Source organism: Equus quagga, chromosome 6, assembly GCF_021613505.1.
Source record: "Equus quagga isolate Etosha38 chromosome 6, UCLA_HA_Equagga_1.0, whole genome shotgun sequence".
NCBI lineage: Eukaryota > Metazoa > Chordata > Mammalia > Perissodactyla > Equidae > Equus > Equus quagga.
The window spans coordinates 72,830,470-72,842,710 of NC_060272.1; positions in this window are offsets into that span (position 1 = coordinate 72,830,470).

A 12,241-nucleotide genomic window follows, 5' to 3' on the forward strand; every position below is an offset into this window, starting at 1 on the left:
TTAATTTTGTAGGCACTTTATTTTAGTCGAATTTAACAAGAGAAACTGAAGTGAAATTGGAAGAATCACTAACTGCCACATAAAATTTCTTCACCAAAGGGGGTTGTTTCCTAAGATTCCTTTAGGATTAAAGAAAGTGTGATTGCGGAGAATAAAGAAAAAGGCTGGGCTTATTTATTTTTATAACTTTATGTATCAACTTCAGACAATGCTGGCGAATTCCTTTCGCTGAAAGATGAGAATGTGACTATTTCTTCCATTTGACCCCCTCTGATTTTTGTAGGTTAGGTGATTATTTTAATATTTTCCCGGTTTCTAACACATACACGGTGCTCTGTAATTATGTGTTCTCTTAATTATTTAGTTTTAACTCTGTGTTTAAGTGGATTCCACATTCACTTGTCCGTCTCTTGTCAGAGTGTCCCTGGTCCTGACGGATTTTGTTTGTTTTCAAATCGTGATTCATCTCTCAGTTGGTAAGACTTCATTGTAAAATATGTTTTTAAGAAGATGCATGAGACCATATGAAGATGTCTGTCTGTTGCCTGGACATTTGAATGGCATCTTGGCAGGCTACAGCTGTCTCAGGTTGACTGTCCTTCAGAACTCTGGAGACAGGACTCCATTGTTTTAAGGCTGTGATTGTTGTGAAGGATTCTGAGGTCAGTCTGATTGGTTTCTGTTGAGGCTGATTTGTGTTTTTCTGGATGCCTGGAGATTTCTTTGTTTATGCGTAAAGTTCAACAGCTTCTCCAGAGTTTGCCTTGGCACAGAGCCTTCATATCAAAATCTCCAAGAACATGGGGTGCTTTTAATCTGCAAGTTCAACTCTGTGTGGGAAATTTTTTTTGTATCTATCTTTGAGTACATCTTCTGCTCTGCTCGTCAGTCCCCTACCCCAGGGACGCCGGTTATTCTTATGTTGGGTTATCTTCATCTCTGCCCCAAATCTCTTCTCTGCTTGAAGATTTGTGTCTTTCCCATTTGCATCACTGAGATGACCTCCAGTCTTTCTTCTATGTCAGCATTTTGATTTTCCGCTATGTCTAGTCCTTTGATTTTTAAATTTATGCTTTAATTCTCTAATTATGATGCTTTAGAGTTTGTGGAAATGGGCAGGGAGAGAGGGGAATGGAGTGAAAAGGAAGAGAACTCAGCTGCAGCAGCGTGCGGTCTGCTGGAGAAGCTTCCTTGCTCTCTCTCCCGATGCATCCTTGAGGGTCGGAGCCAGGCCCCCCTACCCCCAGCTGGCTGCGGGCTCTTGTACCTTCCCACATGGCATTACCCTCAGGGTTCAGACTGTTCTCCCAGTTCATACAGTCCTAGAACCCTCGTATCTGCTAGAGAATCAGCTCTTTTTTTACCTTTCCCCCATTCAGCCACCCTTCAATCTCCCCAGACTGCCCCTTGACTCCTTGTAAAGTGTTCTATTTACCTCTCATGCTACTGGTCACAAAGAGGGGAAAATAGCAAAATCCATTGACTCTCATTGTTTTAAATAGTCATTTGATCACCTGCCTTTTGATGAGCACTTATCATCTTTGACTTGTCCTTCTCATGCACTCGTTAATCGTTTGTTGGTCACCTACTATAAGCTGTGCTTTGGGGGAGACACTGAGAGTCCAAGGACAACTGGTATAGTCTCTGCTCACAGAGGTTCTGGTTCAGTTCATTACCATCTCACAGTCAACAAGTCTTCTAATGCTGTTAATTACTCTCTCCTCCTCTCTACACCTGCCGTCCCTGCTCCCGGCCTCCATTGTCTCTGACACTAGTCTATTACAGCGACAGTCTCCTACGTATTCTTTCTTCCTAAGACTTCCTTGCAACAAATCTAGTCTGAATAATGTCTTTAGATAAATCTTTTCAAAATCACTTTCTTCACGACTTTCCTCTGGCCAAGAACTTATCAGTGACTCTTCCCTTCTAACCACACAGAGCTGAGCTCCCAAACACAGGTCTGCGTCCTGTGGCTCCAAGCTCTCCAGCTGCAGTGAATACCGGGGATCGGCTTGTTGCAGCGTTCCAGACCCTCTCTGGCATTCCTTCCTAAACTGCACCGTGAAAGCTACACACCACGTTTTCCTGACTCTTGCACAGCTAGAGGTCCAGCTTTGATTTCAGTTCCTCCTGTCGGACGCTCTCAGGGGAGATTGTGATTCACGACTGAGGGATGTGAAAGAGAAACCCCGCACGAAGCATCAGGTTTTGCTGGCATGGATTGCACAGGGGCAGTGGGTTCTGGTTTGGAAGCTGTGACTTCCTGGTTGGTAGGCAGCGTCTCAATCTGGCAGCTTCCTGATCATGGCGGAGGCCTCGGCTCTCCCGGCAGTCCGGTTTTGCCCTGTGGTTAAGGGAATCATTCTCGGAGGCTCAGCTTAGAGACTGCTTGTTTATCCTTTGCATTCTCCGAGTAATATATACTGCTAAGTCCTTCCTGCTTTAACTAGCTAGCACGGACGCTGGTTTCTGCAGTCATTAACTCTGACCAGTATACTACCCAACTTTAATTAATTCTCACTTTTCCCCAAACCTGTCAGGCTCATCTCTCCGGCCCCAGATGTACACCCTACTGATCCCTGCCCGGCTGGCACCTCCACTCTCACTTTCCCCTGACCTGTAACTATCTCCTCGGCGTCTCCAAGTCCAGCTCTAGGGCACCTGCGTCACCCCCGGAGCTTGCTCTGACCCCCGTGGTCCCCACTGGTCCTCTTCACCAGACGAGGAAGCACACACGGAGAGTCAGAGCAGCCTGCGCGTCTCAGCTTCTCCACGCCAACTTGTCGTCCCGGAGAAATGAGTCTTGTTTCCTCCGCCAAGAAACGCGCAGGTTGGCCCCGCATGAGCACTGTGTTCCCTTCCGATCCTGAAGTTGTTCAGACTCTAAACCTCCAAGAAAAGCCACCTCGCAGAGCCACGCTGCTGGTAAACGCATCGTTACTTCAAATTCCGTGACATCTTTATTTCCTGACACCTTTTCCCCAGGGTTGGCCGTGCACGTATGGATTGTTTATTTTAATTGTTAGAAAGCGGGTCCCCGCCTCTGGCAGAGCCAGGCACTGAGTGACGAGGAGCAGAAGTCTTTTTGAGCAAGGCGATTCCTCCTCAGAGTGTGGTCACTGTTTTATAGACAAAGTAAACGACTCGCACGTGTTCAATTACCCGGCTTGTCTGCTGAGACGTCCCGGCCACAGCTAAGGCCTGACCGGGAGGGTCTGAGCCGCTCTTGGCGGCGGGGGGGGGGGGCACGTCCCCGGGGAGCCGACACCAGGCCCGCAGCACGGAGCGTCCGAGGCTCTGCTGGAGTCAGCGCCCGGCAGCTACCGCGGCCGAGTCTGGGGGGACAGACTTGGCAGACCCGTTGGGCCAGTGTGACCTCATACGCGGCCCTTCTGCTTCAGAGACACAGGCGGCTCTGACTCCCACACCCCTGCAGAGGCTGCTGTGGTCGTCAGGCGACAGGGCTCTGCGGAGGAGTACACGCAGAGCCACTCCAGGCCAGGCCAGGAGGCCATCCAAGGGCATGGGAGCCCTGGGAAACGCTCAGCGGCTTTTATACCCGTTTGTCTCAACTGTTCTTGACCTGCTCTTCAACCCCGAGCTACGTCCCATCGCTTCAACCAACCGAAGGAATGCTTCCTAGAACTAGATGGCCGTCTCACCTTTAAGCAAGGGGTGATGTGAAAAATGGCCGGCTGGAAGATGCTTCTGCTTGTTTCTTTATATGTCCGTACACAGGAAACCCAGAGGCCATAGCTTAGAGACTATTTGTTTATCCTTTGTTGGTGCTACTTTAAAAAATAAACAAAGCACATAAGCAGATTGCCTTTGGGTCAGGGATGACTCCAGACTTACCCTATTTCCATCTGCTTTGAACTCTTCAAGCGTTGGTCCCTTCCTCTACACACGCGCACACACACGCAGACCCAGGCCCAGCCCCATGTGGCTTGGAGACCCAGCGCTGGCCTGTCCATTCTAACTCCTCACACCGCCCACACCCCCTGGACATCTCCCACAACTCCCACGTCATCCCGGCCCCCACTTTCCAAGCGAGGGAAATTGGACAGCTCCTGAATGGTAGGAGATGTTGAACATACTTATATTGATCCCACAATTACAAAAGATCCTTGTAGAAAATTTCTCAGTTTCTTTTTCTTGATGAATTGCTCTCAATTATTTATCAGATGAGAGCCGGCAATCTGTTCCTTGGTTGCCTGGAAACTCAGCTCTGTTTTGTACCCATTTGCCTACATTTCTGTTTATTATCTACACAGCCACCCAGCCTTTTTATGACCCCTGTTGGTAATGGAGAAAAAACAAGCTCAACAGTCAGACAGATGTGATTTTAAATTCCGGGCTTACATAAACTAGTCAAATGAATGTGGGCCCCCACTTCAACTTCTCCAAACATCAATTTCTCCTTGTGAAAATAGAGATATGAGACCTAGTCTGCAGGTGGGTTTTAATCAGTGTTGAGATTCAACGAGCTAACGTATGCACAGCACCCTCCATGTGGTAAGTCCTCAAAAGATGTCAATTCCCTTTGCTTTTTCTTTTTTTAGTGGACCCATCTTAGCTGCTTTTTGCTGCTCTGTCCATGGATGCATTTGAAGGTAAGCAAATTATCCATACTGAAGAAAGAAAGAAACATTAAAATTGGGGCTTTGTGCTGCCTGCCCCAGAGCTGCCAGGACACTTGAATTTTAAGCAACAAGATGGTCAGAGTAGCACTTGACAGGGCAGGGTAAGTGCATGAGCCACAAATGCAAATTGATTCTCTGGTCTCAGTTCCCCAAAACTGCTGTGGGGATCCCCAGCACCAGCTCCCAAGTAAGAAATGCAGCCGTAGCTGTAAACAGTTGAGCATGGTCTCCAAGATCATAAACAAGTGAGAGCCAGAAAAGCATGTCACTGCACAACTTGTGCCTGGCCCAGGAACAGATGCTGAGCCGGTTAAAAATATGTGCTTACAAATAAGTTTGTGCTGGTAAGTTTGAGGTGTAAAGCTCGTTTCTTCTCATCTGAACTCGTATTTTGGGTATGCATTACTTTAAGCAAATGACAACTTCAGCAGCACTCAAAAACAGATTTGATTCATCAGAGGTGGAGTGAGGTTCTCTCTGTGCAATGCCAGAAACAGGCTTTGTTCCTGCCGTGGAAGAGGCTACGTAATCGTATCAGGAGGAGAGGCATGGAAAGGGGGACGGGAAAGGAAAGAGAATCAAATTCAACGAATGTGTCTAGGAAGGGAACCACATGTCCTGGCAATGCCGGTTGTCTGGGTGTGTGGTTTTAATCGTGTTCTTTTTCACTCTGTTTATCAATACCCACTGCATCAGGTTCCTAGAGCTGCCATAACAAAGTACTGCAAACTGAGGGCCTTAAACACAGACATCGATTGTCTCACAGTCCTGGAGGCTAGAAGTCCAAAACCAAGGCCTCGGCAGGGTTGGTTCCTTCTGGGGGCGGCAAGGGAGAATTTGGTCCATGCCTCTCGCCTGGCTTCTAGAGGTTGCTGGCCATCTGTGATGTGGCAGCAGTCCTTGGATGTAGCAGCATCACCCCAATCTCTGTCTTCACGTTCACATGATGTCCTCCCTGTCTGCATGTCTGTGTCCAAATCTGCCCCTTTTTTAAGGACACTAGTCAGATTGGCTTAGGGGCCCACCCTACTCTAGTATGACCTCATGGTAACTAATTACATCTCTAATGACCCTATTTCCAAATAAGGTCACATTCTGAGATACTGGGAGTTAGGACTTCAACTTATGAGTTTGCAGGGGACACAATTCAACCCATAACACCTACTGTGTGGCACACCTTTACTAGATGATGAGGGATAGACAGATAGCTGATACACAGTCTGTGCTTGGGTTATCCACAATCCAGTGTGGAACACATCCAGTGGAATATTCTGCAACCACCTGATGACCAGGACAATGGAAATATGAATCCAGTTCCATGGGACCATGAAGGAAGGAACCTTAGAGAAATGGCATTTGAGTATTGGGTTGAGAAGCTCAACCTTTAAATTGCATCCTAGTGAAGCAATGGGAGATTTTAGTATCTGAGACTGTTTTCCAGAATACATTTTCAAAATCATCTTTAGCGTATCTTTAGCCACCTGTAACATAAAACTATCCAGTTGTTGTTAAGGTCAGTGTACTGTAGAACGTAAGCAGTCTGGTCTAGAATTTTAAATGAAAATATTTGAAGTTTCAAATAATCCACAGTGATAAGACAATCATTTTAGGTTAAATTATTTAGGAAAGTTATTGAATTAAGTCTGTAATCAGTGTTCAAGTGTTCATGAGAAATTGTTCTCTAAATGTGGTTTATTAAAATTGTGTTGTGTTTAATAAAGGCAGCATTGATTCCCATAAAATAAATAAGTACCATAAAATGAAATGAAAATACTGTGTTAGGGACTGAATTGTGTCCCCTCAAAATTCGTATGTTGAAGTCCTAACCTCCAGCCCCTCAGAATGTGACTATGTTAGGAGACAGGGTCTTCAAAGAGGTGATTAAAGCTACAAGGAAGTCTTTAGGTGGCCCTAACCCCCTATGACTGGTGCCCTTCTAGGAAGAGGGGATCAGGGTGTACAGGGAGAGACGCCTGGGGTGCACCCGCAGAGCCGGCGCCACGTGAGGACACAGCGAGGAGGCGCTGTCTGCAAGCCAAGGAGAGAGGTCTCAGGAGAAACCAGCCCTGCCCACACCTTGGTCTTGGACGTCCAGCCTCCAGAACTGTGAGGAAACAGATGTCTGTTGTTTAAGCCCCCGTCTGTGGTACTTTGTTGTGGTGGGCGGAGCAGACTAACACAGACTGCTATTAGTTTAGAATCTTCTGGGGTTTTGTTTGTTTGCCTGTTTGTATTTGGTTTTGTTTTACTTCTTGATGTTGAACTTCAAAATAATACACGAATACATCCCCTTTCTACCCAAACCTCGTTTCTTCTTCCCATGTAGCCCTTGTTACAGTTTGAAGGGTGCAAGTGTATGCTTCTAGAAGATTCTTTTTTTAATAAATGTTATGGTATTGTACAGATTATTCTGCAGCTTATTTTTTTTACTTAATTATATGGCTCTGAGATCTTTCTATATTTAACATTTTCTTTATTGATATACTTTAAAATTGTCTCCAGTGCTGGCTAGTACAGTCTTTATTTTAAAAAAAGATAGCTCTTTAGATCTAAGCAGTTTAAATAGTCCGGTTTCTTTAAACTTGTAGGAAATAGAAATGGTTACATCAGTTTGAATAAGCTGTCATGCCTTTGAAAATTGCAAAAATAGCCAAAGTCCTCAGTTCCTTAAGAATTCAGCAGAGCCATATTCATTAATGTCATGGTGTTGATGAGAAAAACCCCAAACACTCCAATAGAACAATGTTACTTTTTCCCACACATAGAACCGTCACCCAAACCTAAATGGATGTCTTCTTAATAGAGTTTAATTCCTTAAAATGTCATTTGAATGTTGCCAGTAAGTCTTGGTGGGACTCCACTGTTTGAGTCTTTAGCTTCAATCCTGGGAATGTTCGAGGCCTGGTGACGGTTTACATCGTATTGTACCTTGGTATGGATCCCAATTGTTCTGAGTTAAAATCAACCACCAGCCAGGCTAGGAAAGGCTGACAGAAATTATTTTAGGCATTAAGTGACAAGTCAGATGTGACAGCCCCTCTGATTTGCCATTATCTTTGAGAGATTTAACTGTGTTTTACAATACTTTTGGTGCGTACAACTGTTTTATTGTATTTCCAAAGGATTTTTACTTTAACTATGGTCATGAATGCTTTTTCAAGTATTATTTGTACATTTTGCCCATTCAATTTAGCAGCAAACAGCTTTTATTAGAAGTCTAAAACAAAAGCAAATACCCGTAATCTGAAAGGGTGTGTGCTAATTAGAAAAAATCCATGAATTCTATTCAAAAATCAATTTGAGGCAAACAGTGTACAGACTGTCCTAATGCAAGTTGATAATTAAGTACCTATTAGGTTGTGGTTAAAAATGTATAACTTTAACGAAATACTGTGATAACTTAGAGCTAAGTTTTTCAAATATTTACAGTACCAATTAAAATGTGAACTTTGCAGTTCTAACACAAAAATAATAAAAGCTTTTATTTTGAATTGTCGTTAACACTCCCATAGCTCCCTCCAAACCTCCGTCAGGTTCTCCCTGGACGATGAATCCACTAGGAAGCTGCAGCTGAGGACAGTCGAGTTAGGTCTTTGAAAACCTTAACCAGTAGGAGTTATAATAGTGGTAGTAATAACAGCAATAGCAGGAGTACTTATTATCCAACCCAATAAATGAAACATCTGCAATTAAAACTTTACAGGATTTTTGGTATTTACAGGAAGGGTATTTGAGGAAAGCCTCCATAGGTGTTCTCAGAGACAAGGTTCTCCTCCTCTCTCCTCCTAGTGGGTCAACTGTTCTTGGAGACAAGACTGAGAAAGAGAATCTCCGTCTCCGTTTTATGTTCAGCCAGGAGCGAGCCACCGAAGACAGGGTGTCTCTGAGTGGTACCCAGCTCGCTTCTTGGCACCACTTTTCATCCTCTGCAGCCCTGGACTTGGTTCTGAAATTCCATCACAGTTCTAGCACAACACAAAACTGCTTTGATCCTTCTCACTCTTCTCTTAGAAAGATTGGAGCTGGGTTCTTGCAAAAGAAGTTTCTGGTGGTTCCTGCCCTGAGGTTGGCGGGCAGAGCGGAAACAGCTTCGGTGTCAGACTGGCGTGGGCTCAGCTCTTAGTTGCTGCGCTCACTAGCTGTGGAATCTTGGGGAAATTACTGAACCTCTTTAAGCCCCAGTGTCCTCAGTTGAAACATAGTACCAGTGCAGCCCACACCGTAGGGTTGTTGTAGTGATTAAATGGGACACACACCACGTGTCCCTTGAAGGTTCATCCTTTTACCCTGCATGAGTAAGCACGTGACCTCAGTTTGGATCAGGCACATCAGCCCAGTCAAGATCAGAGCAGGTGGGCTGTGATCACCTTGACCATCAAACCTGGTCAAAGTCAAACTCCCCATTGACATGAAGCATCACGTAGCAGACAGGGCGCCCCAGTGGTTGACCAGCCTCCCCCTCTAACAGCTGTTGGCTGCTGGGATTGCAGGTGCAGAATTGAGACAAAACAACAATGTGGGCATGTTGTCAATATCTCTCTAGATTTATAATGAAGTATGGGCGTTAACACTGACATTTTTATACAAGTGAAATTTATCAAATAAAAAATCAGTGAAAACAAATATTTAATACTTTACACATTACAGAAATTATAAACATATTACAAATAATAATAAAAGTATTTATAATTGCTTTGTTTTATCATTCAAACATTAAATTTATTAGACAACCTCATTAACAATGAAATGTTTTTGAAAAATAAGCAAAAACTACATAAAACGAAGAACAATTAATCATAAATAATTGAAAATACCATAAGATTATTTGATTTTTTTTCAGAGTTCAATGTTAAAAAAGGAAATGGTTCAATGATACAAATGTTGAATGGTGAGCATATTTTTGCTGAAAATTTTGCGGCTCCTGAAAAAGCACCCCTCGCTAGTTAAAGGAATTCTGAAGGAAGAGCCATAAGGTAACTCCAAACATCTCCTTAGACTCCATCTTCAGATAATTTCATTTCCTGCTTGTTAACTCTGGAGAATTCTTTTAAAACAAGTTTTGGGGTCTTTTTGGGGAGGGAGGAGGCGGTCAAGGCCTGAAAGTTTTTATCGATAGCCAGTTGTAGTTTTGTTCCTAAAAAAGCATCTCCATTTTATCTTCATCCTTTCTGCTTTATCACGTAGAGAGATTCCAGTGCAGTGCTTCCTTACTCACTTCAGAGATATTCGGCTTCTGTCCTGCTCACTAGGAAAGTTTTTGAACTGGAGCAAGAAATAGTCCTGCCATAGACGTTTTCCTCCTCCAGTGTCTTCTAAAGGAATGTAGCTTAATTCTCTTTGAAAATGAATGCAGCATAGGAGCCTCTAAACATATCTTAAGACTTTTATAACATGATCTCAATTCCGGATTATTAAAATATTTCCCAAAAAAGTTTCACCAATAAAAGTATCTGTAGTTCAGTGGTCAAAATTAGAACCCCAACTGACATGTTACTAATTAATCATTGATGCTATCTTTGTGCATTCATTCAAAAACCATCCCTTGAGGGCCGGCCCCGTGGCTGAGTGGTTAAGTTCACACTCTCAGCTTCAGCAGCCCAGGGTTTCGCTGGTTCGGCTCCTGGGCGCAGACATCGCATCACTCATCAGGCCATGCTGAGGTGACGTCCCACATGCTACAACTAGAAGGACCCAAAATTAAAATATATAACTATGTACTGGGGGGATTTGGGGAGGAAAAAAAAAAAGAATATTGGCAACAGTTATTAGCTCAGGTGCCAATCTAAAAAAAACAAAATCCCTTGAGCACATATTATCTGCTAGGTCTTCTGCTTGGCATTAAGGATAAATGGAGAACATGACAGATGTTATTATCCCTGTCCTTGGGGTGCTTATGGTCCAATGTGAGATGCGATAAGCAAGTAAACAAATAAATAAATGCAAAGGGTGATTACCTGGAGGGAAATAACTGAGTACTAGAGCAGAGAACAGAGTGATCAGCAAAGGTCCTTCTGAGGAGGCGACATTTAGGCGCAGCCATAAGTGATGAGAAAAAAGATAACAAACAAGGGAATAGAGGAAAGCAGTCTAGGCATAGGAAAGAGTGAGTGCAAAGGCCCTAGGGCAGGAAAGAGTTTTATGCTTTCCCAGAATTTAGGGACAGCCCATATGCCTGGGGCAGAGTGAGAGAGCAGGAGACAGGCATGGATGAGGTCATAAATTTAGGAGGAGCTAGAATAGGCAGAACCTTGTGGGACTCAGAGAAGATATTGGCCTTTATTTCTAGGGCAATGGAACATCACTGAAGGATTTTATGTAGGGTAATGACATAATCTGCCTTTCAAAGAATACTCTGGAAAACTACATGGAAGAGGCAAGAAAGGAAAAAGTGAGACCAGTTAGGAGGCTGCCTGCTCAACCACATGAGACACGAGGGTGGCTTTGACCCAGATGGTTGTGGGGGAGATGAAGAGAGATGGGCTCATACCAGACCTGTCTGAAGTAGAGCCGAATGAACTTGCTAATGAGCTAGAGAGAGAAGAACGGAAATGCGAGGAGTCCAGGATGGTAGCCAGGAACCAGGCGGCATTAGAACCAGGTGGATGATGGTGCCTCTTACTGAGGAGTGGGAGAGGATCAGATTTGGACTGAGGGAGGGGCCTCAGGGTTGTGTGTTTTTGTACGTTAAATTTGAGATGTCTAAGAGACATCTAACTGGAAATGTTAGTAAATGAGACTACTTAAAGAGAGGGCATAGACAGACTAGAAGAGGGCCCGGGAGCAAGGCTTGAGGAAGTCCAGCATCTCAGGGACAAGAGGAGGAGGAGAAGCCTGGAGAAGAGAGAGAGAGGTCAGCACAATGGGAGCAAAACAAGGACAGTGCGGTATCATCGACCTGCAGGGAGTAGCATTTCGTGAAGGAAGCAGTGGTCAAGGATGTCCAAGAACAACAAAAGGACCCAAAAGTCCATTGGAACTGGCAACATGGAGGCTGTTGGTACTCTAGCCACCCACAGTTTGAGAGCAGAGGTGGCTCCCGGGAGTGGGTTGGTGGGGGAGCTGATACGCCTTTTGTAGAAGGTTCTTTTGAAAGCTTTTCCTTTTGCCGAGCAGAGAGTCCAGGACAGAGGCGCGCACAACCGGGCAAGGAGACAATCATTTTTCTCAATTAACTGCTCTTCGCCCCTTAGCACAGACACTTTCCCAAACAGCACAGCCTCTTCCCCCAGCTTCATCCCCACCTTCCTCATAATGTAAAGGGCGAGGGTGGGAGTGAGGGAACCACTTGCTTTCGACCTCTATGGTGAATGTCTGCTCATTTTGTCACCAGGGACAAATGTCACCTCTCCTCCTGTTAAGAAGCCCCAATCCCTCCATCCACACCTTTTCCCCTTCCACTAGCTCAAGTTGAGTTTCTATCACTTAGAACGAAGAGACTGACTAATATACTTTGTCTTCCTACATGGCGCAAGGCCAGCTCTTCCTGGCTTTCTCACTCAGCCAACAGTGAGGGAGGACATGAAAAAGTCTGAGAAACATGTGAGAGTAGGAAATTAAGGAGAACTCGTAAGCATGCAATCGTTCTCACAACATTCTGA